We start from the raw sequence: 23,728 nt of genomic DNA on the forward strand, positions 1-23,728 counted from the left end.
TAAAGTTTCCAACTTTACGTGCATGCAAGGCTCAACAAGCTCTACTCAAGCTAAAGTGAAGGTTTAAGGCAAGGACACTCTCAATCAAGCCCCAAAGCTATCACTTTCCAGATTCATGAGTCAGGACCAGTCTAGATCTGTAGTAGCAACCATAGATTTGAACCCAATACTCGAAAAGAGGCTCATATATGACAATTTGGCCCTAAAACTTCATTTATGAACCATCTAAACACAACAAAGTCAAGGCAACAACTTTTTATCTTTAATCTAATGCCATTAAGCAAGGAAATCAGATCCACTTCGCTCCTCTATGATCCCACCAACTCTTGCTTCAAGTATCCTTCTTCTCCAAGCTCCAAAACACACTTAAATCCCTCTCATTCTCAATTTAGGGTTTGAAATCGATGGGGAAAGTTTTTGGACGTCAAAGGGAGTGCTAAAGAGGCTGGGGTGGGACTTAAGGTTCCTTATATAGGGTGCAAACCCCATGAATTAGGGTTTCTCATTCCAGCACTGACTCACCGAGTCTAGCCACCGAATCGTCGAGTAAGTCACTTAGCACATGGCCAAATTGCGACTCAACTCGCCGAGTCTATCCATAGACTCGCCGAGTCGATCTTCCTTAAAAACACCATGAACCCTGAACTTGCACTTCTAAACTTGGGGTGTTACAATTCTCCCCCACTTAAATCAGGCTTCGTCGTCGAAGCCTACTGCAGTACATAATTCCCGATGATACTCCCATAATGCACCTCCTGGTGTCAAACGACCTAGGTACCTCCGAACACTACTATCAACCTCTATAAAGTCCAACCCTTCCCTTCCAGAGTTACGACAGCTGATTCATGCCGGCCACCAGCTTCTTTCTCTGGTAACGACCCTTATTAATCAAAGATCACCCGATGATACTTTCATCACTCCAAAACACAACAATCACTTAACCCTTACGAAGCTAGACATCCCCCTGGACCACCGGGTCCTGACCCGGTACCAGGCTGCTACCCCCTTCCTCGACTGGCATATCCTTTATCGAATTCACTTCTAGCACTTATCCCACTTTCCTTTCCGAATCCATCTTTTTTCTTTCCGAGCTGACAGGATGGTACATCCTTCAGCTCCCAAGCAACTCCCATGAGCTCTCCCCTGCAATCACATATGCATGTCGAACCTACTCTAACACCCTCGAGGTGGAAATCCCGACACGCTGATGATACCTCCAGACATCCCTGGGATGAATTATTAATACATACATCACCTCCTAATTACAATCATAAAGAAAATCCAAGGCTCCCTCCTTGCATCCCTTCCAAACTCCTCTGGTTCTACACTACCGGAAATACTTCCGCAACCCATCAGACACCCAACCTGGATGTGTTTCTATACCACTGGTACAATCCCATTGTTCAACATCCATAATTGAAATACTCTCAATCATCCATTCTCACCACTTCTTTCACTTCCGTGATCCAACACTCCCTCCCGGAGTTACCGACCATTCCTTTCTCCTTATCCAAGGAAATCTACTTGCCAACCTTGCCACTTCAAACAAGTGCCACGGTGCTCACACTCCACTCTACACTATCCCTTGTAGAGTAATCGCTATTTTATGCATCACATATACTCTGAATCTGATCACAAGGACTATCGAAGTCCATACCCCACCTTTCACTAGCATGATCAATACCCGGGGCCAGACCTATTGTTTGCTATTGCATGACGACATAATCACCCATTCTCCGCATACAGATCCACTAACGCATACAGAGTCTCCAGCATGACTGGATTGCCTTACCAGGCCTTCGGCCTGACTGGTACGCCTTCCGGCCTGACCGGTATGCCTTCCGGCCTGACTGATACGCCTTCCAGCCTTCAGTCTCCCCGGTCCGCTCAAACTATCTGTACATCATCCAGAGCTGTTCCTCCTGGGAATCTCTCCCATACATACTGTTCTAACCCTCTAGGGGTTCCGAACTCCAACTCCATTCCATATACCCATATCCCGACCTAATCCTAGGCCTCACAACAACCAATCACCCTACCCAGAATCCTTGGTCCGTACTCCGCCCCATCGATCTGTCGCTTACTCATACCAGCCCATACTCTTGGCCGGCTAAAACACTATTGATGCGAAACACCTAATCATACTCTAAAGCCTTTCGATCCTCCTGAGAATTATCCAATTCTCCCCACTTAGAGCACTGACTTCCAACCACCGGTGGCCCAACCGGAATGACTTAAACTACCTCACTCAACATATTCCCCTTATCCATGAAGTGATTTCCTCTAAAACGGGAAACCTTCGGGAAATCACATCCCGTCATCGCGCATCTCGAACTCTAAGGGAGTTCGATCCTCACTTGAACACTCCTCAAATAGCAAATGCTATACCTGACCTCAAGACCATACATCCAATTTCTGACCATCAATCCCTTGGATGCTGACCACTTACATTCCTGACTACTATTATTTTCAACCAAGCCATGAAACACGCCGAACGGCGAATAAAATGCAACACCGCCAAAATAACCAGATAACCAAACAACAATGAAACGCAAACATACCCGCAACCGCATCCGGCTCTACCCTGACCCCCTCTGATGTGAGCTGAAAAACGCGCCCCTGAGCCCTCGGAGGCTCCGCTCCACCCTGGCCCCCGCCAGTAGTCCTCAAAGTAGCCGGTGCTGGAACCTGCACTGGCCTGGAAAATCGCTGTGGATAGTTGGCCCTCATGTGGCCAACCTAATGGCACTGATAACAAATCCTCATATCTTGAACCGGGGCTGACTGACGGCAATCCCTCGCATAATGCCCCACTCTTCCGCACTTGCGGCATGCACCACCAGACCTACAAACCCCGGTATGACCCTACCCGCACTTCTCACAAATACGACCGCTTTGACTGTCCAACCTGGAATCAACGGTCTTGGACCGTTTCGGCGCCGGCTGCGACTGCACCGGGGCCTGCCTCTGCTCTCTCAACTGTAACTCGATCTCCAACTCACGCCGCAGAGCGGCCGCCTGCGACTCCAGTAAGGTCTCACACCTCTGTGTAGACACAAACTGCCTGATATCCCTTCTTAGCATACTCAGATATCAGAACATCTGACGCTGCTCCGAAACAAACTCAGGGCAAAACATCGCCCTCTCAGTGAACATCCTGGTGAGCTCCGTCACCGACTCTGAATCCTGCTACAGTTCTAAGAATTCCTGAGCCAACCTCTCCCTCTCAACTCGTGGAACATAACAGGTAGTGAACATCTTCCAGAACTGCTCCCATGTAACCGCAACCTGCTGCACTTCAGAATACGATCCCGTAGTCAACCTCCACCAATCCTGTGCCCCGAGCCTTAAATGGTTCAGAGCACACCTCACCCTCTGATCCGCAGGGCATGAACACATGAAGAAACAACCGTCCGTGTCCGACAACCACCTCATAGCAATTATCTGATCCTGAACTCCATCAAAAGTAGGAGGCTTCGTATTATCAAAGTCCTGATACTGAAAACCTTGACCGGTTACTCCCCCTGCTACTGATACAGCCGTTGTAGCTGCCACGGCAGCCGCCTCTACAAGAGCTTCATAGCGCTCATCAAAGTACTCAATCATGGCGGTCTTGATCGACCCAAACATCTCCGACATCTCCGCCCTGAGCATAGCAGCAATCTCATCATGCAGGATCTCACGAATCCTAGCATCCAAGTCATCCGTACTCATCTGACCAATGAACTCGGGTGGTGCTGATCCACCCTGACCGTCCTCTCCTGATCCCGATCCTGACCCAGATCCACCCCCGACACGCATCGTAACTACCATACTGGAAATACACCGCCATAAAACCAGATGCTTCCCCAATAACCCGAGAACCAACTCCCAACCCGACCCTAGGGGTTGTGACTTCCTTGATATGTGTATGGGTCCTGTGCTTTAAGTAGTACGGGCCCATACTACTTTCCACACCTACGCATATTTATATCAAGTATTAACACAACACCCTAGCGATAAACATATACATGGCAAACACTCCATCCTAACCTCTAGAGGAATTGATAACTACCTCTCATATCAAGAACCCTAGGCTAGCAGGCATCATGAAATCAGGCAATTCTATCATGCAATTCCTGAAGATCTTTAGCCTAGTACTAGCATGCTGTTCTAACATATCAAATAATCAAATAACTTTGTATGGTATTTTGGGGTCTACTTACTGGCTCCGGCTGATTGTACCTCCGCGTCCTCCTTTATTCATTTATGAAAACCATTTTAAATTCTCTTTTGAAAACTCTCCTTGATTTGAGATTGGATTCACACGAATGTTCCTCCAATTCACTCAAACCAAGGCTCTGATACCAACTTGTAACACCGTAAAAATTCAAACCAATTTAAACTTTTCAAAAGCAACCCACTTTCATTAATTCATTACATAAAGCTTTTCAATACTTTTATTATCAGAGTATTTTTTCCAGATCCATATCATAAAACATAAACACGAGGAGCGGTACGATCACGCCTTTGCCTTGCCATGGTCTCCTGAAGTACCTGAAACATTAAACTACAACTGTAAGCCCGAAATCTTAGTGAATTAACCCCAAAATACTACATACAACACATACACCCTTCCAGGCCATAACAACACATACGCCCTTCCAGGTCATGACTCTATGGGATCCTCCGATCCGAATGTCTCAGGGGATTTCAATCCCATATCTCTATTGACCTTCCGGTCCATACTCTGTTGACCTTCCGATCCATATCATATTAACCTTCCGGTCCTTATCATACATGACATGCATAGCACTTACATATCATATAACCACATATAACATGATGAGCTTTCGGTCCATAACATACTGCTTATAACGTAACTTAACACATACAACTCTCATAACATCTATCAGAATATATCTCATAACCTTATAGCACATAAGACCTTCCGGTCACACATATACCATCCTAACTACCAGGATGCAAACATAGCAAAGCAATAACATAACAACAATACCCGGATTTCCATCCGATAGAGGGCCGACCTTGGTGCCGTAGATCCTGTCAATATAATGAGGATAACTCACCTATAACTACCGACCGAAGAATAAGATCACGCTGCTCCGAACACCAGCACGATCTCCGCCACTGATCATTACCGAAAACCAAATCAATTAATACCAATAATTACCAAAATACCCCTGGAAGTCAACTGGTCAACCCTTGGTCAAAGTCCAAGTCTTCAGTCAAAGTCAACCTTCCTGGTTGACCCTACTCGCCGAGTCAACCCGTTGAATCGTCGAGTTCCGATACTCAAAACTCTCATATCACGACTCAACTCGCTGAGTTGCCCCAGGACTCGCCGAGTCCAAAACACTCTGAGTCCCTTCATGCTCAACTAACTAAGTCATCCTTCGACTCACCGATTCACGACATAACCAGAAAAGGTTAGGACTCGTCGACCAGGCTCTCCGAGTCCAAGAATAGACTCGCCGAGCCCAAGGCAATCTTCAACAGACTCGTCGAGTTGTTCTTCCAACTCGTCGAGTTCCTGCCTATCTTCATCCAACTCGGCGAGTACACCCATGTGACTCGCCGAGTTACTATGCGATTCATGCCAAATCTCTAGTCCGAATCGTCGAGTCATCTCCCAGACTCGCCGAGTCCATATGTAGTAGCTTCATTCAGACGATCACAGGCCAAACCATTGCTTTCAATACATAGATCTGGACTCCTAGGGCCAGTTCCACACGTTAAGTTTCCAACTTTACGTGTATGCAAGGCTCAACAAGCTCTACTCAAGCTAAAGTGAAGGTTTAAGGCAATGACACTCTCAATCAAGCCCCAAAACTATCACTTTCCAGATTCATGAGTCAGGACCAGTCTAGATCTGTAGTAGCAACCACAGATCTGAACCCAATACTCGAAAAGAGGCTCATATATGATAATTTGGCCCTAAAACTTCATTCATGAACCATCTAAACACAACAATGTCAAGGCAATAACTTTTTACCATTAATCTGATGCCAACAAGATGGGAAATCAGATCCACTTTGCCCCTCTATGATCCCACCAACTCTTGCTTCAAGTATCCTTCTTCTCCAAGCTCCAAAACACACTTAAATCCCTTTCACTCTCAATTTAGGGTTTGAAATCGATGGGGAAAGTTTCTGCACGTCAAAGGGAGTTGCGAAAGAGGCTCGGGTGGGACTTAAGGTTCCTTATATAGGGTGCAAACCCCAGGAATTAAGGTTTCTCATTCCAGCACTGACTCACCGAGTCAGTCACTTAGCACATGTCCAAATCGCGACTCGACCTGCCGAGTCGATCTTCCAAAATTACACCAAGAACCCTGAACTTACGCTTCTGAACTTGGGGTGTTACAGTTATTCTGCACAATGGAATCAATCTCACTTTCGATTGCCTCTTACCAAAAGGGAGCATCAGACAAATCCATAGCATCCTTGTAGGTTTGTAGTTCCTTATTCACTACATAGCTCATATAATCAGGTCCAAAATCTTTGGTTATTTTTCCCCATTTTCTTCTTTTGGGTTCTAAGTTCTCTTCTTGAACCTTAGAAGAATTCTCTTCATTTGATTGTAAACTTTTGTCTGGAATGGTATCATTCAGTCCATCATCTAGAGGTCTTTTCCTAAAGCAGGTAACCTCTTTCCCTTTATCCTTAAAAGGGAAAATATTTTCAAAGAACTCAGCCTGTACTGATACCATGATGGTTTGGTTATGGATATCATCAACATGTGATTTATACATAAGAAAGCTATAGGCTGCACTATTCATGGTACGTCCAATATAGATGCAATCTATGGTTTTTGGTCCAAGTTTAGTCCTCTTAGGAAGAGGAACTTGTACCTTAGCGAGGTAACCCCGCACGTTCATCCTTTTATAAGAGGGTAACCTCCCTTTCCACAGATGATAGGGCGATTTATCACTCTTTTTATGAGGAATTCTATTAAGTATTGAATTTGCTACAAGACATGCTTCTCCCTACAGATTATGGCATGCTCCAGAAGTAATTAATGTTGAGTTTATCATGTTTTTCAATGTTCTATTCTTCCTTTCAGCAACTCCATTTTGTTGTGGAGTATATGGAGCAGTTGTTTGATGTATATGTTGGATTAATGTCTAAGTCCATAACTATAATTGGTAAGATTTGACCCGACCCGGCATGGTCCATTTAGGTTGCATGGCATCATGCATTTCAATAGACTATAATGAGAGAAATAACACTTAAGGTTTGTTAATGTATTATAAGTTATAATATATTAATAAGATTATTTAATTAGTATTGATCAAGAATTAATCTAGAATTAATTAAGTGATCAAAAGAAGACTAATTAAATATATGGGTTGATTGTGTAAATCATCCATACTTGTATAGTGGGCTAATGCTCCATGGATTATCAAGTTGGGCTAAAACCCATATGATGCTCCATGGATGCTCCATGGTGTATTTGAACCCATGGATCCAAGGAAATGGAAAGCCATGACAATTAGGGTTTACCCAAATTGTAACAACTATATAAAGATCATACTCTTGGAAAAATTGGCCACTATGTAAGATAGAGAAGGGCTAGCCGATTTCAAGTGTTCTACATTTCTCTCAAGGTTATTCCAAAAGCAATTGATGATGTGTGAACCATTTGAGGTGTCACACTTGGGGCACTATGCACTCAAGCTTCTTGAGAACATTCTATATCAAAGAGGTATGTATTCTATCTTGTTATATTCATTGTTTTGAATGCTAGATTAGGATAATACCTTGGATGTTCATATTTGCATGTATAATAGAGAAAACATAGATCCAAGGTATTTAGGGTTGCATGTACACTTAGGAGTGTTAGAATGCTCAAAACCCAACAGTGGTATCAGAGCCTAGGCTTGTTTTCAATTATACTTGATGCAAATTGCTGAAAATTGCTGAAAAAATCGATTTGCTGGCTTTCTGGGCATTGAACTCGCCGAGTCCACTGATGAACTCGCCGAGTCCACTGATGAACTCGCCGAGTCCATGAGTAAAATCATCCTACTCGTCGAGTAGATTCATGCACTCGACGAGTAGGAGCCCAGACAGCATATATTCGACCTTTTTGGCTAGAAATGGACTAGGAACATTACCCTAAGCTGTTTTTAGACTTATAAACTTATTTTTGATGTGGTAATGTTCATACTAATCCAATTTGAATGATAATTGTCAATAGATTCATGTTTTGTATTAGTTTAAGTGTTATGCTAATTACATGAAAAAGTTTGATTCCAATTATCATGTTCATATGAGTTGCTTAGATTAATAGAAAAGGTTGATTGATTATGTGTCTTTGATCCATTTTAATCTAAGAATTGTTTCTAAAATGTGTTTGTGTAACTTGTCCTCAAGTTACCTGAAAAGTCACATTAAAGTTTCTTAAAACTCATAAAAGTTGGCAAAAGTTACAAATATGAAGAGTCTTGTTCTCATTAAATGGTTTTATGACTCCATAACTTGTCCTCAAGTTATGGAGAGTCAAGAGTCACTTCATTAAGTAATAAAATATGTAACCTTAATTAGTTCCATAAGTTACAAAATAAAGAAAAGTTACATTCTTTAATAGTTTAAAGTCTTCCATAACTTGTCCTCAAGTTATGGAACTTGAAGATTTTTTAATTAAAACTACTTTAAACACATAAGTTATGGAATTAATTAGTTTTGAATAGTTTCAAAACTTGCCCTCAAGTTTTAGAATTTGAAAAGTTTCACTTATGAATATTTCAATTCCAACTTAAGCCCTTAGAATTTTAAAGATTTAAAATTCAACCCTTATACTTTATAATATTATATGTTAATAATATTTATATATATATGTATAAGAGTAAAAGTCAGTCTTACCGTTAGTAGGCCTCATTCACGAAGTCGGTCTATAAGGGGGGTATAAGGTTACTACCTATAAAATGGTAGTTTAATGGGTGTCCACTCTCACCCACCGCTTCCTTGACTGGTGGAGGGTCGTTAGCCGAACGGGTAGGACAAAGACTATAAGTTCTCCCTTCATTAAAAGTATTAATGATAAATACTAAGTAACTAAACACTTATAATTCCCAATCTTAGTTACTTAGGAAAAATGTGAATAAGGTGCTAACCCATGAAATTACACTTTGTACTTTGCTTAAGTCGGTTGGTGGAGCGTGTGTGGTTTACCGGCACACTAGCTTGATTTAACAAGGTAGGCAAAGGGTTTCTTAAAGTTTAATCATAGGCCGGTGGAGCGTGTGTGATTTACCGGCACATCGGTTGGGTGATAAACATTTAAGAGTACCAAGTAATTTGCATGGTTACTTCACACCTTGTTTTGTGATCCTCAGCATCCCAGTCACAAAACCTGAAGGGCACACTCGAGATTGAAACATGCCATTAAACAGTTCAATAAATCTCAAAGATCTAGGAGTTTCAAAACCAATTAAAACCTAATAATACATTTCGTTTATCTTGGTGGAAATTGGTAAATCGTCATTTACCTACCTTCAACTATTTTATAACTCGGATTACGGCATCCCTCTTCCAGTTGTAAATAGGTTGTTGGGTCCTAGCCTTAATATTTCATATTGGGTGTCATATTAAGGACTTTAAATCAACTAAACTTGAATATCTCCCAAAAGATGTCTAGTTCAGACATCTATGATCTTCCCAAATCTCATGGAACTTCACTTCCTCCACCTCCTCCAATTATTCTCCCTAACCCACAAGTTTAAGGTCACTCAAGCCCTATTGGCAAGGCAAGGTCTAGGTGTGATCACATCTTGGAGATGAAGTCACATATTGACAAGCCGGGAGAGTTGGGTGTCAAAGTCTTGCGAAAGTTGGATGCTCAATCACTTTCTAAGTCACATACTGAGTTCCTTTGGGACTCCTATGAAACAGGCTATGACAAGACCCTTAATGATCTTATCTATTTGCTTGGTACTCCTGAATCAGCAATGATTTGGAAGGCTAGTAAAGCAAATGTGATTAGGAGATCAACTTTCAAAAACATTATGGACAGGGACAATAGTGACACAGGAAATCCAGAAAAGCATTCTTTTCCCAATGGAAAGGGATTGGCCATAGTCAACTTGGTTGACCAAATGGTAAAGAGAAATGCTAAGTCTGTGATAGTCCCATGTACCATTATCAAAGAGCCCATATGTTAAATTTCCAAAGGAAGGGGCATTGTTTACGAAGCTACCAAACTTACCTAAGGATGGTAAAGTTAATGGGTTTGACTTTATATCAGGTAAAGTCCATTATCTAACTTTGTTAAGCTCTTATTTAGAGATTCTTATTACATAATGTGACTTAGTCACATGGTGATGTTATAAGAATCAAAGGAAAAAATGGAACAAAAGGGAGAGAAAGCTTAAGGAAAGTATATGTTGATTCTGATCGCGAAGATGGACTTCAATCGCATCAGAATTTTGAAGTTGTTACTTGGGAGTAATGACACATTGCTTAGGAATATATAAAAAAGTTTTCATATGGATTTTAAGGATAAGTTTTTCCGCAAAGTTTTTTTTTAAAGTAAAAGGAAATTTTTGATTTTATTTATTTTAAGTATCCATACAATGGCATTTGTGAAAGAAATTGTTGTTTATATGATTCCATTGATGGCACTAATGGAAAATGGTTTTGATTCTTTTATTTGTGGAAGTGTCTAAATTTACCAAATAAAGAAAATTTCTCATCACCCAAGTTTCAATTGGACCGGAACTTGGAATCATGCAAGTTGTATACTATGATGAATGAGAACTTTCAAGCATTGGAAAATTAAGACTAATTACTTGTTCACATGGATGTGTGAGTCAAGTAAAGGACTAAGGGATCGAGTACACATTCATGCGCACTTGTCAAAGTCCACCACAAAAGATGGATAAGACTATTCGTCATGATTTACTAAGGTTTAGTAAATATGGTTATACTTACAGGCTTAAGTGTAATTTTGATACATTGGAAAAATTTCGATGTATGGCAGAACAAATGAGAAGAATCAAACTAGGCAGAAGGATAAAAGTTTCTCAAATCTGAAAAGATGGGAGAGTACTTTATGATATATGATCATCTTAATGATTAAGAGACCTTATCACAATTCATCTTCTAAGTGCATTCTGATAGCTAAGAAGAGGATCTGTGAATTGTTGAAGTGGTCAAATCAAGAAGATGAGTCATACTTTGTTCCAAAACAATTCTTAGAGTCATAATCCAAAATTGTAACTTGAGTGACATATCTTAAAGAAGGTTTATTAACACTAGTCAAATGTAGGAGTAAAAGGCTATCTACTATTGTACATTTGAAATTGGTAAGTTGTGATGTTTTGGATAAAACAAAGACCAACTTAGGCCTATTGTGTGAAGTGTTTGTCTTGATAAAGAATCTGCACTGTCCTTGAATATTTAAGAAGTTAGTCTTATATGTCAAGAGGACAGTGGGAGTCTTAAAGGCCTTGAAAGTCTCAAGAACTAATCAAGAATAAAACCTGAGGTTCTTCACTAGCACACGACTTGGGGTTTATAACCTATCGTGTTGACATATTTTGTGCCCATTCCAGTTAATGTTGGCTTTGCATATGAGTTCTTAGAGTCCTCAAATTGATTGCACAGCTACTTGGAAGCTATGGCAAGCCCTTGTGCTGCCAAATGACAAGAACTTAAGATTACACAAGTTCAATCCATATGAGTTTGGATTTGTCACTAACCTTGTCTTGTGATTATGGTTTTGACAAATTCATATGGGTAGGAACTCATACACCATAAAAATCTAGGTGTCATAATGTTTCTCTCCGATTCATGAAAATGATGGTGAGGAAACACTTCCACTAAGTAGATTTGTAAGTAGATAGTAATCTTTGCATTCTCAAAGTTGTTAGTAGGCACACTAACATGGACTTATGAGAAATAGCAAAGGTCTAAACAATTAAAACTATGATTATGGAATCCCTTTTCATAGTTCTGAAAGTGTTTAGACACACTTGTGAGCTATCTAAGATAAGGTGTACGATTTTGATAAAGTCTTATCAAAGCAATCTAGTATCAGAAATCTGAACTTTGGTAAAAAAGTCAACAGCTGATTTCTGAGTACATATCAAAGCTAGTGGGAGCATAAGTGCTATGCTAATAATCATCATGTTAGTGGGAGCATGATAATTATGATAAGTATTGCAAGTTAGCAATGTTAATTATAGAAAACAAAAGTTTCAATTCGAGAGGTTGCAAGGGTTGAAAAAGTTGTTTTACTATAATTAAGGGAGAGGAAATTATACTTCATTTCAATTATGAAAAGCTTAGATTGAGTTTATAATCATTTTAAGAGCTTATATTGAGATTTTAATCACCTTTAGACAAGAATATATATATATATATATATATATATATATATATATATATATATATATATATATATATATATGAATTTCATGTTGGATTGGTTCAACTTAAGAAAATTCTATATATTGCTTTCTCAAAAATCGATTATGATTACGACATCCCTTTTCATAGTAAAATTTTGAGAATATGGCAAACAAAAATTATTATGGCAAAAGAATGGTCTAGAACCATGTCTTTATGTGAAACATCATGAATCGTGTCCCATTTACTTTGGGTACAAGATCGATTACTTGTGCTATAATATTTATTCTTTCTGAATTTTCAAAATGCCTTGGGGCATTAAGGAGGAAAATGTCAAGAATTGGATTTGACTAAAGTGATTAAGAAATTGTCGAGGACAATCTAAGGTTTACCAAAGATTGGTTGCTCAAGGACAGTTGGAAGTATATTGTTAATATTGGAAGGGCCATATTGACATAGTCTGAAAAGAGGCAACTCTTGTTCAGAAGTAGTAGTCAAAATGGGAATATAGAGTTGTCTCTATAGATAGAAGCAATCTGTGTAAGATTAGAAAGAACTTAGTGCAAGAAGCATGTTCAAAGCAATGCATACTTTGAACATAAGGCTTTGTATCCATGGAGTAGGTCTTCATTGGAATACCATGTAATGGTTGTTGACAAGTCTTTGTGACTCTGTACACATTCATTGCACGAGGGTAGTGCATTTAAGCTTAAAACCTAACAAGATTTCGATTTGGGAGTGTGAAATTAGAACCATTGAAAGTTTGGTCAATTGGTTTATTTCACAAAGTAAGGATCATAGATAAACATAGAGTGCATACTTGGTGTATGGCAAAGCTATTGTTTAGAAAAACACAGTGTACATGCTTGGAGCATGGGACAACTAGTGTTTTTTAATTCAAGTATAAAGTTGATAAAACCGAAACAATGAATAATGAGTAATCAGTATGGTGATAAATAGAAGTGGTCTATTTATACTCATAGGGTTTGATACCATATTAGATTCATTTATTCTTGTGTTTCACTTTGCATGTTTTGACTTCCATAATAACTAGGTTATTCTTCCGGAATGACTAAGTTATTTAAACCATCCACAGTCGGTCATATGTTGGAAGTAGATATGAATCGAGACTGTCATGGGTTGGCTTGTAGAGGTCCAAGTTGGTGGACAAAGTTGTGCTACAACACTCATGAGTGCTCATAAGTTCTGAGTATTGGATTCAACCCGCGCTCATTGGAATCACTTCATGGATTTTATCACGAGTGATCATGAGACGATAATGTCTTATATTCTTCAAACCTAGAGATATGAGTTGTTACTATGAGTTGGTTATACATTGATTGCACGAAACCGCATTGGTAACTCGATGTTATAAAATGTGTGTTTGTGTATGATTCAACAAGTAGTAGAACAAGCCATATGAGTCGAAGTTTATCCATTCCTTTTACTTTCGGGATAAAAGCGATATATGTGGGCCCCTTGATGATTTAGTGATGATACATGTGAGTGCTTAGCCAAGCCAGGATTGATTTGATTTGTTCAATCAGTCAGTCATCATGAATCAGAAATCGGGAAACAACAAATGGACAGAGAGAATGATTTATAATCCATGTCTCAGTCCATATGATATCTAGAATGGAGGAATATATGATCCCTTATCTAATGGACAAGTCATTGACAAAGGTCAGAGATCATCGGCAAGGTCAGAGTTCGACGGAAGCTTTTGAGAGCTACGATTGCCAGTCGGTTCTTGAAGTCTTACGCAATAATAGTTTTAGACTTATCCAAGTGGGAGACTGTTGGATTAATTTCTAAGTCCATAACTACAATTGGTAAGATTTGACCCGACCCGGCATGGTCCATTTGGGTTGCATGGCATCATGCATTTCGATAGACTATAATGAGAGAAATAACACTTAAGGTTTGTTAATATATTATAAGTTATAATATATTAATAAGATTATTTAATTAGTGTTGATCAAGAATTAATCTAGAATTAATTAAGTGATCAAAAGAAGACTAATTAAATATATGGGTTGATTGTGTAAATAATCCATACTTGTATAGTGGGCTAATGCTCCATGGATTATCAAGTTGGGCTAAAACCCATATGATGCTCCATGGATGCTCCATGGTGTATTTGAACCCATGGATCCAAGGAAATGGAAACCCATGACAATTAGGGTTTACCCAAATTGTAACAACTATATAAAGATCATACTCTTTGAAAAATCGGCCACTATGTAAGATAGAGAAGGGCTAGTCGATTTTAAGTGTTCTACATTTCTCTCAAGGTTATTCCAAAAGCAATTGATGTTATGTGAACCATTTGAGGTGTCACACTTGGGGCACTAGGCACTCAAGCTTCTTGAGAACATTCTACATCAAAGAGGTATGTATTCTATCTTGTTATATTCATTGTTTTGAATGCTAGATTAGGATAATACCTTGGATGTTCATATTTGCATGTATAATAGAGAAAACATAAATCCAAGGTATTTAGGGTTGCATGTACACTTAGGAGTGTTAGAATGCTCAAAACCCAACAGTATAATACCATTTAAAGAACAAAATTCAGCAAAGTCTTTGGATTCATATTCTCCTCCTCGATCGGACCTTAGAATTTTGATCTTTTTGTCAAGTTGATTTTCAACTTTAGCCTTGTAATTCTTAAAAGAATTCAAGGATTCATCCTTGGTATTTAACAAATAAATTTAACAATACTTGCTGAAATCATCAATAAAAGAAATATAATAATTTTTTCCTCCTCTTGTAGGTGTTGCTCTAAAATCACATAAATTAGAGTGGATTAAGCAAAATATTTCATTAGATTTTTCAACTGATTTATGAGGATGCTGTGAAAATTTTGATTCTACACCAACCTCACATTTTATGTTTTTATCTAATGAACATTTTGGTAACATGTCAAGTTTTGTCATTCTTTGAATATAACCAAAATTGACATGTCCCAATCGAGAATGCCACAAAAATGAAGGATCATGCATATATATAGAAGAGGGGCTAGTAGTGCCCATTATTGCATTAGCATTAACATTGGTTACATCATTGTTTGGTGTTTTAACACCATAGTACAAAGGTAAGACACTGACTTTGAAGAGACCCTCACTAAGGTATCCTTTTCCAACATACACCCCACCCTTTGTGAGAACAAACTTATCTGACTCAAATACAAGTTTGAATCCCTTGTTACTAAGAATAGGACCAGAAATCAAATTCTTAGTAATTTCAGGAGCATGCAATACATCACATAATACAAGTTCTTTTTCAGAAGTCAGTTGTAGCTTCACTTTTCCTTTTCCTTCAACTTTTGCAGTAGATTCATTCCCCATGAACATTGGTTCAGAATCCGAGACTTTCTGGTATGTAGAAAACATGGTTCGGGAGTTGCAAATGTGCCTTGTGGCTCCAATATCAATCCACCAATCAACAGAATTGCTAACCATGTTGGTTTGAATCACAACAACAAATTGATTTGGTGATTCAACCATGTTGATTTGACCAGAATTTCCTCCACCAGAATTACCACCATTCTTTCCACTGTTCCCTCGATTGTTTCCTCCTTGACCCCTCCTGAATCTGCAATCTTTGGCCTTGTGTCCAATTTTGCCACAAACATAGCATGGACCAGAATTCTTCTTGTTAGGGCCATGATTTTTGTCATCTTTAGAAGAGTTTTTGGAGCCTTGCTTCCCTTTCTTGTTGTTGTTCTTTGTCCTTGAAGTACTTGCTTCTCCAACAAAGTTTGCACTTGGTTCCAAGGAATTTGCATCTGCCTTCTCATTCAATCTGTTATCTTCTTCCACACGAATTCTCAATACAAGTTGCTTAAAACTCATTTCATCAGTTAAGTGCTTAAGATATAATTTGAAATTCTTTCAAGAAGGAGGAAGTTTTTCAATGATTGAACCAACAAGAACGTTAGAGTTTATACCCATACCTTCAACTTCAAGATCGTGTGCAATGACTTGAATTTCCTCCACTTATTTGAGGTCAGATTAGGTATCCACCATCTTGAAATTATGAACTTTCCAATCACGAATTTCTTGGAACATGCCACTTCTGTTTTGTATTTTTTTTCTAGTGATTCCCATATCTCTCTTGCAGTAGGAATGGGAGAGTAGATATCATAGAGGGAATCATCTAAGGCATTCAGAATATAATTTCTGCATTTATATTCATTTGTGTTCCAAGTTTCCATAGCCCTTTGGTGTTCTTCCAATTGGGATGCAGTGGGTGGTGTTACTCCATCTGTAGTGGTTACACCAGTGGGAGGAGAGGGAGAATCATCAGTGAGAACATTGGAAACATGAAGAGTTTTTAAATAAAACAACATCTTCTGTTGCCATCTCCAAAAATCTGAGCCTTTGAATTTCTCAGGATTTTCCACATGTGTTTTGATGATGGATTGTTGATCCATTCTTCCACTTTTTGATTTATGTCTTAGACTGTTATGACAGAAGTATACAATCAACAAAACTAATTGAAATAAAACAAACAAAATTCAAATGTATATAAAATCCAAGAATCAATTTATAGAAAACATACTTGTATGATGATAATACAGGAAATATAATTACGAAATTATACAGATTGAGGCCTGCTATGCAATGTCCTAAGACATAAATTTCTCTGGTAGGGATCTGTCAAGAGGATACAACAATCAATCAAAGATGTGATCTTGAATCTGACGAAATTTCTATGTTCCCTTCATCGTCAGAAAGAACGAATTTGAAAGAGAATTTTATGGTGTAAAAATGATTTCTGTAACCCCTCACAGATGAATGAAAACAGGTATTTATAGGTATTAGTTATGACAGTTGGAAACTGTCAAAACTGAAATTAACTGTCAAAACCTACCCTTCAGTAATTACGAATTTAATAAAAATAAAGAATAAAAATTAATTTCGTAATTAAAAATTATTTAATTAATATGGAATACCCCAAGAGCCCCAAGGCCCAAGGCCCATCTTTTGACCATTAAATATTCTCTTCATATTAGCCTATTTTGAGTCCAATTAGGCAAATCCAACACCACAACCCAAGCCTAATATGCTTAACCCATTACTTGACCCATTTAATTAAATGAGTGGGACAAGACATATAAGGTGGGAGAAGGTTTTCTCTTCCAACAATGTGGGATAAGTCCCACATCGTAAAGCAAAGTTCCAACAATACCCCACATTTTCTATTCAAACTACAAGAATACCCCACATTTGAAAAGAAAATAAGTGAACTTTGATATTCAAATAAGGGAAGTTAGATATGACATGCATCTGAATAGGTGTTGTAAAACTTGAACCTTTCATAGTGACTACTACTGGGATCTACTTTGTGGGTAGTGAACTAGAGTCTTGAACTAACCACTTTTTATAGTAGAATAAAACAAGAAGTATCACACATATCATATCTAAGCATAGATCATTTCATACCATTGTGTTCATTTCGGTCGTGAACGATCCTTTCTTCATGAGACTTTTAGAGAGCTTAGCCATATCAGCTCCCAAAGATGCGACCTCACATCCATCTCACATAGGTAATGCTAATCTGGAACAATCCATACTTATTCCACTATAAAAGCTATCAACATTATTAAGAATAACGAATTCATCCCTATATCATCAACGGAAAAACACAAATTAAATATCATAGGAGTGAGCATACCTTTGTGTTAGTTCTTCTTTGAGTTTTCCCCAACTAGTTATCCTTTTAAACATAGACCATGGGATCTCCAATGTTGCTAAGTTAGGTTTCCGCCAGGTGGTCACTCATTGTGTTGGCTTTAAGCCCATTCCCCTCGATGTGAAGAGAACTTGCTCTCTAATAAGGCCTATTGCCAAGGGATCAACTATATTTTCCTTTGACTTTATGTAACTAATGAAAATGATTCCATTCTTCAGCAAGTCTCTTATGGTAATATGTATGCGCCTATTGTGTCTCGACTTGCCATTATATATATGACTTTGTGCTCTAGAAAGAGTAGCCATACTATCACAATGTATGCCAATGGCAGTAACATGTTGAGGCCACCGAGGAATACCTTCTAGGAAGCTTTTAAGCCATTCAACTTCTTCAGCAGCTTTGTCTAAAGCAACAAACTCTACTTCCATTGTAGAACGAGTATTCATAGTTTTCTTTGATGATTTCCAAGAGATAGCAGCTCCACCAAGTGTGAACACATATCCACTTGTGGATTTTTCCTCAGAAGTATTAGAAATCCAGTTTGCATCACAATATCCTTCTAGTACAGGAGGATACCTCGTGTAATGAAATCCATAATTCATTGTATGCTTTAAATATCTAAGCACTCTTACTAATGCATACCAATGATCATTCCCAGGATTGTGGGAGTAACGACTCAATCTACTTACACTATAAGCCAAGTTCGGTCTAGTACAATTCATAATATACATTAACCTACCAAGAACATGAGTATATTCTAACCGAGCTACACTATCACCTTTATTCTTCTTAAGATGACTTGAAGGATCAAAAGGGGTGACTATTGGCTTGTCATCATAGTGTCCAAACTTCTTGAGAACACTTTCAATATAATGGGATTGAGTAAGAGTATAACCATCTGATCTTCTTTGAACTCTTACACCAAGGATCACATCTACTACTCCCAAGTCCTTCATGGAAAAGGAGGAGTGTAGCATTTTCTTGGTTTGATTGATCACATCCAAATTAGTACCCATTATAAGCATATCATCCACATACAAGCATATGATGACAAAAGCATTCTTGTATTGGTTGACATAAACACATTTATCACATTCATTAATTCTAAATCCATTAGAGAGTAATGTATTGTTAAACTTCTCACGACATTGATTTGGAGCCTGTTTTAGTCCATAAAGTGATCTAACTAACTTACAAACTTTGTTTTCTTGACCCTTGACCATAAACCCTTTAGGTTGGTTCATATATATCTATTCATCTAGTTCAACATACAAGAAGGCAGTATTAACATCCATTTGGTGCATTTCCAAATTGTGAATGGATGCAATTGCTACTAATGTGCGAATTGATGTGTAATTCTTGTAATAGGTGAATAGGCGTCAAAGAAGTCTTGACCCTCTTTTTGACGATAACCTTTAGCTACTAAACGAGCCTTGTACTTCCCAATGGTACCATCAGGTCTAAACTTCTTCTTGAATATCCATTTGTGCCCAATGTGTTTTTGCCCAGGTGGCAAATCTAGTAATTTACAAGTGTTATTCTGCACAATGGAATCAATCTCACTTTTGATTGCCTCTTTCCAAAAGGGAGCTTCAGACAAATCCATAGCATCCTTGTAGGTTTGTGGTTGCTTATTCACTACATAGGTCATATAATCAGGTCAAAAATCTTTGGTTATTTTGCCCCGTTTGCTTCTTCTGGGTTCTAAGTTCTCTACTTGAACCTTAGAAGAATTATCTTCATTTAATTGTAAACTTTTGTCTGGAATGGTATCATTTAGTCCATCATCTAGAGGTCTTTTCCAAGAGCAGGTAACCTCTTTCGCTTTATCCTTAAAAGGGAAAATATTTTCAAAGAACTCAGCCTCTGCTAATTCCATGATGGTTTGGTTATGGATATCATCAACATGTGATTTATACACAAGAAACCTATAGGCTGCACTATTCATGGCACATCCAAGATAGATGCAATCTATGGTTTTTGGTCCAAGTTTAGTCCTCTTAGGAAGAGGAACTTGTACGTTAGCTAGGTAACCCCACACTTTCATCCTTTTATAAGAGAGTAACCTCCCTTTCCACAAATGATAGGGCGATTTATCACTCTTTTTATGAGGAATTCTATTAAGTATTGAATTTGCTACAAGACATGCTTCTCCCTACAAATTATGGGGTGCTCCAGAAGTAATTAACATTGAGTTTATCATGTTTTTCAATGTTCTATTCTTCCTTTCTGCAACTCCATTTTGTTGTGGAGTATATGGACCAGTTGTTTGATGTATAATACCATTTAAAGAACAAAATTCAGCAAAGTCTTTGGATTCGTATTCTCCTCCTCGATCATACCTTAGAATTTTGATCTTTTTGTCAAGTTGATTTTCAACTTTAGCCTTGTAATTCTTAAAAGAATTCAAGGATTCATCCTTGGTATTTAACAAATAAGTATAACAATACTTGCTGGAATCATCAATAAATGAAATATAATCATTTTTTCCTCCTCTTCTAGGTGATGCTCTAAAATCATATAAATTAGAGTGGATTAAGCAAAATATTTCATTAGATTTTTCAACTGATTTATGAGGATGCTGTGAAAATTTTGATTCTACACCAACCTCACATTTTATGTTTTTATCTAATGCACATTTTGGTAACATGCCAAGTTTTGTCATTCTTTAAATATAGCCAAAATTGACATGTCCAAATCGAGAATGCCACAGAAATGAAGGATCATGCATATACATAGAAGAGGGGCTAGTAGTGCCCATTATTGCATTAGCATTAACATTGGTTACATCATTGTTTGGTGTTTTAACACCATAGTACAAAGGTAAGACACTGACTTTGAAGAGACCCTCACTAAGGTATCCCTTTCCAACATACACCCCACCCTTTGTGAGACCAAACTTATCTGACTCAAATATAAGTTTGAATCCCTTGTTACTAAGAATAGGACCAGAAATCAAATTCTTAGTAATTTCAGGAACATGCAATACATCACATAAAACAAGTTCTTTTTCAGAAGTCAGTTGTAGCTTCACTTTTCCTTTTCCTTCAACTTTTGCAGTAGAGTCATTCCCCATGAACATTGGTTCAGAATCCGAGACTTTCTGGTATGTATAAAACATGGTTCGGGACTTGCAAATGTGCCTTGTGGCTCCAATATCAATCCACCAATCAACAGAATTGCTAACCATGTTGGTTTGAATCACAACAACAAACTGATTTGGTGATTCAACCATGTTGGTTTGACCAGAATTTCCTCCACTAGAATTACCACCATTGTTTCCATTGTTCCCTCGATTGTTTCCTCATTGACCCCTCCTGAATCTGCAATCTTTGGCCTTGTGTCCAATTTTGCCACAAACATAGCATGGACCAGAATTCTTCTTGTTAGGGCCATGATTTTTGTCATCTTTAGAAGAGTTTTTGGAGCCTTGCTTCCCTTACTTGTTGTTGTTCTTTGTCCTTGAAGTACTTGCTTCTCCAACAAAGTTTGCACTTGGTTCCAAGGAATTTGCATCTGCCTTCTCATTCAATCTGTTATCTTCTTCCACACGAATTCTCAATACAAGTTGCTTAAAACTCATGTCATTAGTTAAGTGCTTAAGATATAATTTGAAATTCTTTCAAGAAGGAGGAAGTTTTTCAATGATTGAACCAACAAGAAAGTTAGAGTTTATACCCATACCTTCAACTTCAAGATCGTGTGCAATGACTTGAATTTCCTCCACTTGTTTGAGGTCAGATTAGGTATCCACCATCTTGAAATTATGAACTTTCCAATCACGAATTTCTTGGAACATGCCACTTCTATTTTGTATTTCTTTTCTAGTGATTCCCATATCTCTTTTTCAGTAGGAATGCTAGAGTAGATATCATAGAGGGAATCATCTAAGGCATTTAGAATATAATTTTTGCATTTATATTCATTTGTGTTCCAAGTTTCCATAGCGCTTTGGTGTTCTTCCAATTGGGCTGCAGTGGGTGGTGTTACTCCTTCTGTAGTGGTTACACTAGTGGGAGGAGAGGGAGAATCATCAGTGAGAACATTGGAAACATGAAGAGTTGTCAAATAAAACAACATCTTCTGTTGCCATATCCGAAAATCTGAGCCTTTGAATTTCTCAGGATTTTCCACATGTGTTTTGATGATGTATTGTTGTTCCATTCTTCCACTTTTTGATTTCTGTCTTAGAATGTTATGACAGAAGTATACAATCAACAAAACTTATTGAAATAAAACAAACGAAATTCAAATGTATATAAAATACAAGAATCAATTTACAGAAAACATACTTGTATGATGATAATACAGGAAATATAATCACGAAATTGTACTGACTGAGGCCTGCTACGCAATGTCCTAAGACAAAAATTTTCCTGGTAGGGATCTGTCAAGAGGATATAACAATCAAACCAAGAAATGATCTTGAATCTGATGAAATTTCTATGTTCCCTTCATCTTCAGGAAGAACGAATTTGAAAGAGAATTTTGTGTTCTAAAAAATGATTTTTGTAACCCCTCACAGATGAATGAAAACAGGTATTTATAGGCATTAGTTATGACAATTGGAAACTATCAAAACCGAAAATAATTGTCAAAACATGTCATCAGTAATTAGGAATTTAATAAAAATAAAGAATAAAAATTAATTTCGTAATTATAAATTAGTTAATTAATCAGGAAGGCGCCAAGAGGCCCAAGGCCCATCTTTTGACCATTAAATATTCTCTTAATATTAGCCTATTTTTAGTCCAATTAGGCAAATCCAACACCACAACCCAAGCCCAATATGCTTAACCCATTACTTGACCCATTTAATTAAATGAGTGGGGACAAGACATATAAGGTGGGAGAAGGTTTTCTCTTCCACCAATGTGGGATAAGTCCCACATTGTAAAGGAAAGTTCCAAAATCTCTCTCTCTCTCTCTCTCTCTCTCTCATAGTATTGCAAATCTCTAGTTTTAGAGGGAACTTGTAAGGGTCTGATTTTAGTCTCTAGTTACTAGATCTTTGTGTTGGGATATTGATGTTGCATCTTGGGCTCGTTCCTTTTAGCCCAGTTTTGTTGCCGGTTTGGGCCTATCTAACCGTGCATTATTTTATTCTAGGGTTTTGGTATTTAAGGTGCATGCATGCAACCTTAGTAGGTAACACTTTTATTTTTCTTATCAAAGTATTGTAAACCCTAGCTTGCCTCTACAATGGAAGTTCTTTGTCGAGCTCTGCTGAGGCATGACTACGTTTGAATCATAAGCTTTATATGGATTCTATATTGTGTTCTTTGTCTTGTTTGATTTAATAGTTTGTTCTTCTTTAATATACATGTGAAAGATCTAAACGATCAAGAGATTTATTCTCATCAATTGGCATCAGAGCAGGAGGCTGTGTAATTCATACACATCTCTTATGTTGAAGAAGTTATTAGGTTTTTCTGCATTGATTGATATTAATTGAGCCGTCATTCCCAATTGGCGTATCTCATTAATTATTTATCTTTCCCAAACGATAAATTACAACTCTAATCTTAAACAGGTTATCGATCAAAAATCATCACAATGTCTATGGACGATTCGCAATCCAATTCAATCAACATCTCCAACAATATTGGATCAGCAACAAGGATTCCAATCCTATACACTCAGGATTATAAAGTCTGGATATACCACTTCGAAGA

This window comes from Lactuca sativa, chromosome 9, assembly GCF_002870075.4.
Source record: "Lactuca sativa cultivar Salinas chromosome 9, Lsat_Salinas_v11, whole genome shotgun sequence".
Classification (NCBI taxonomy): Eukaryota; Viridiplantae; Streptophyta; class Magnoliopsida; order Asterales; family Asteraceae; genus Lactuca; species Lactuca sativa.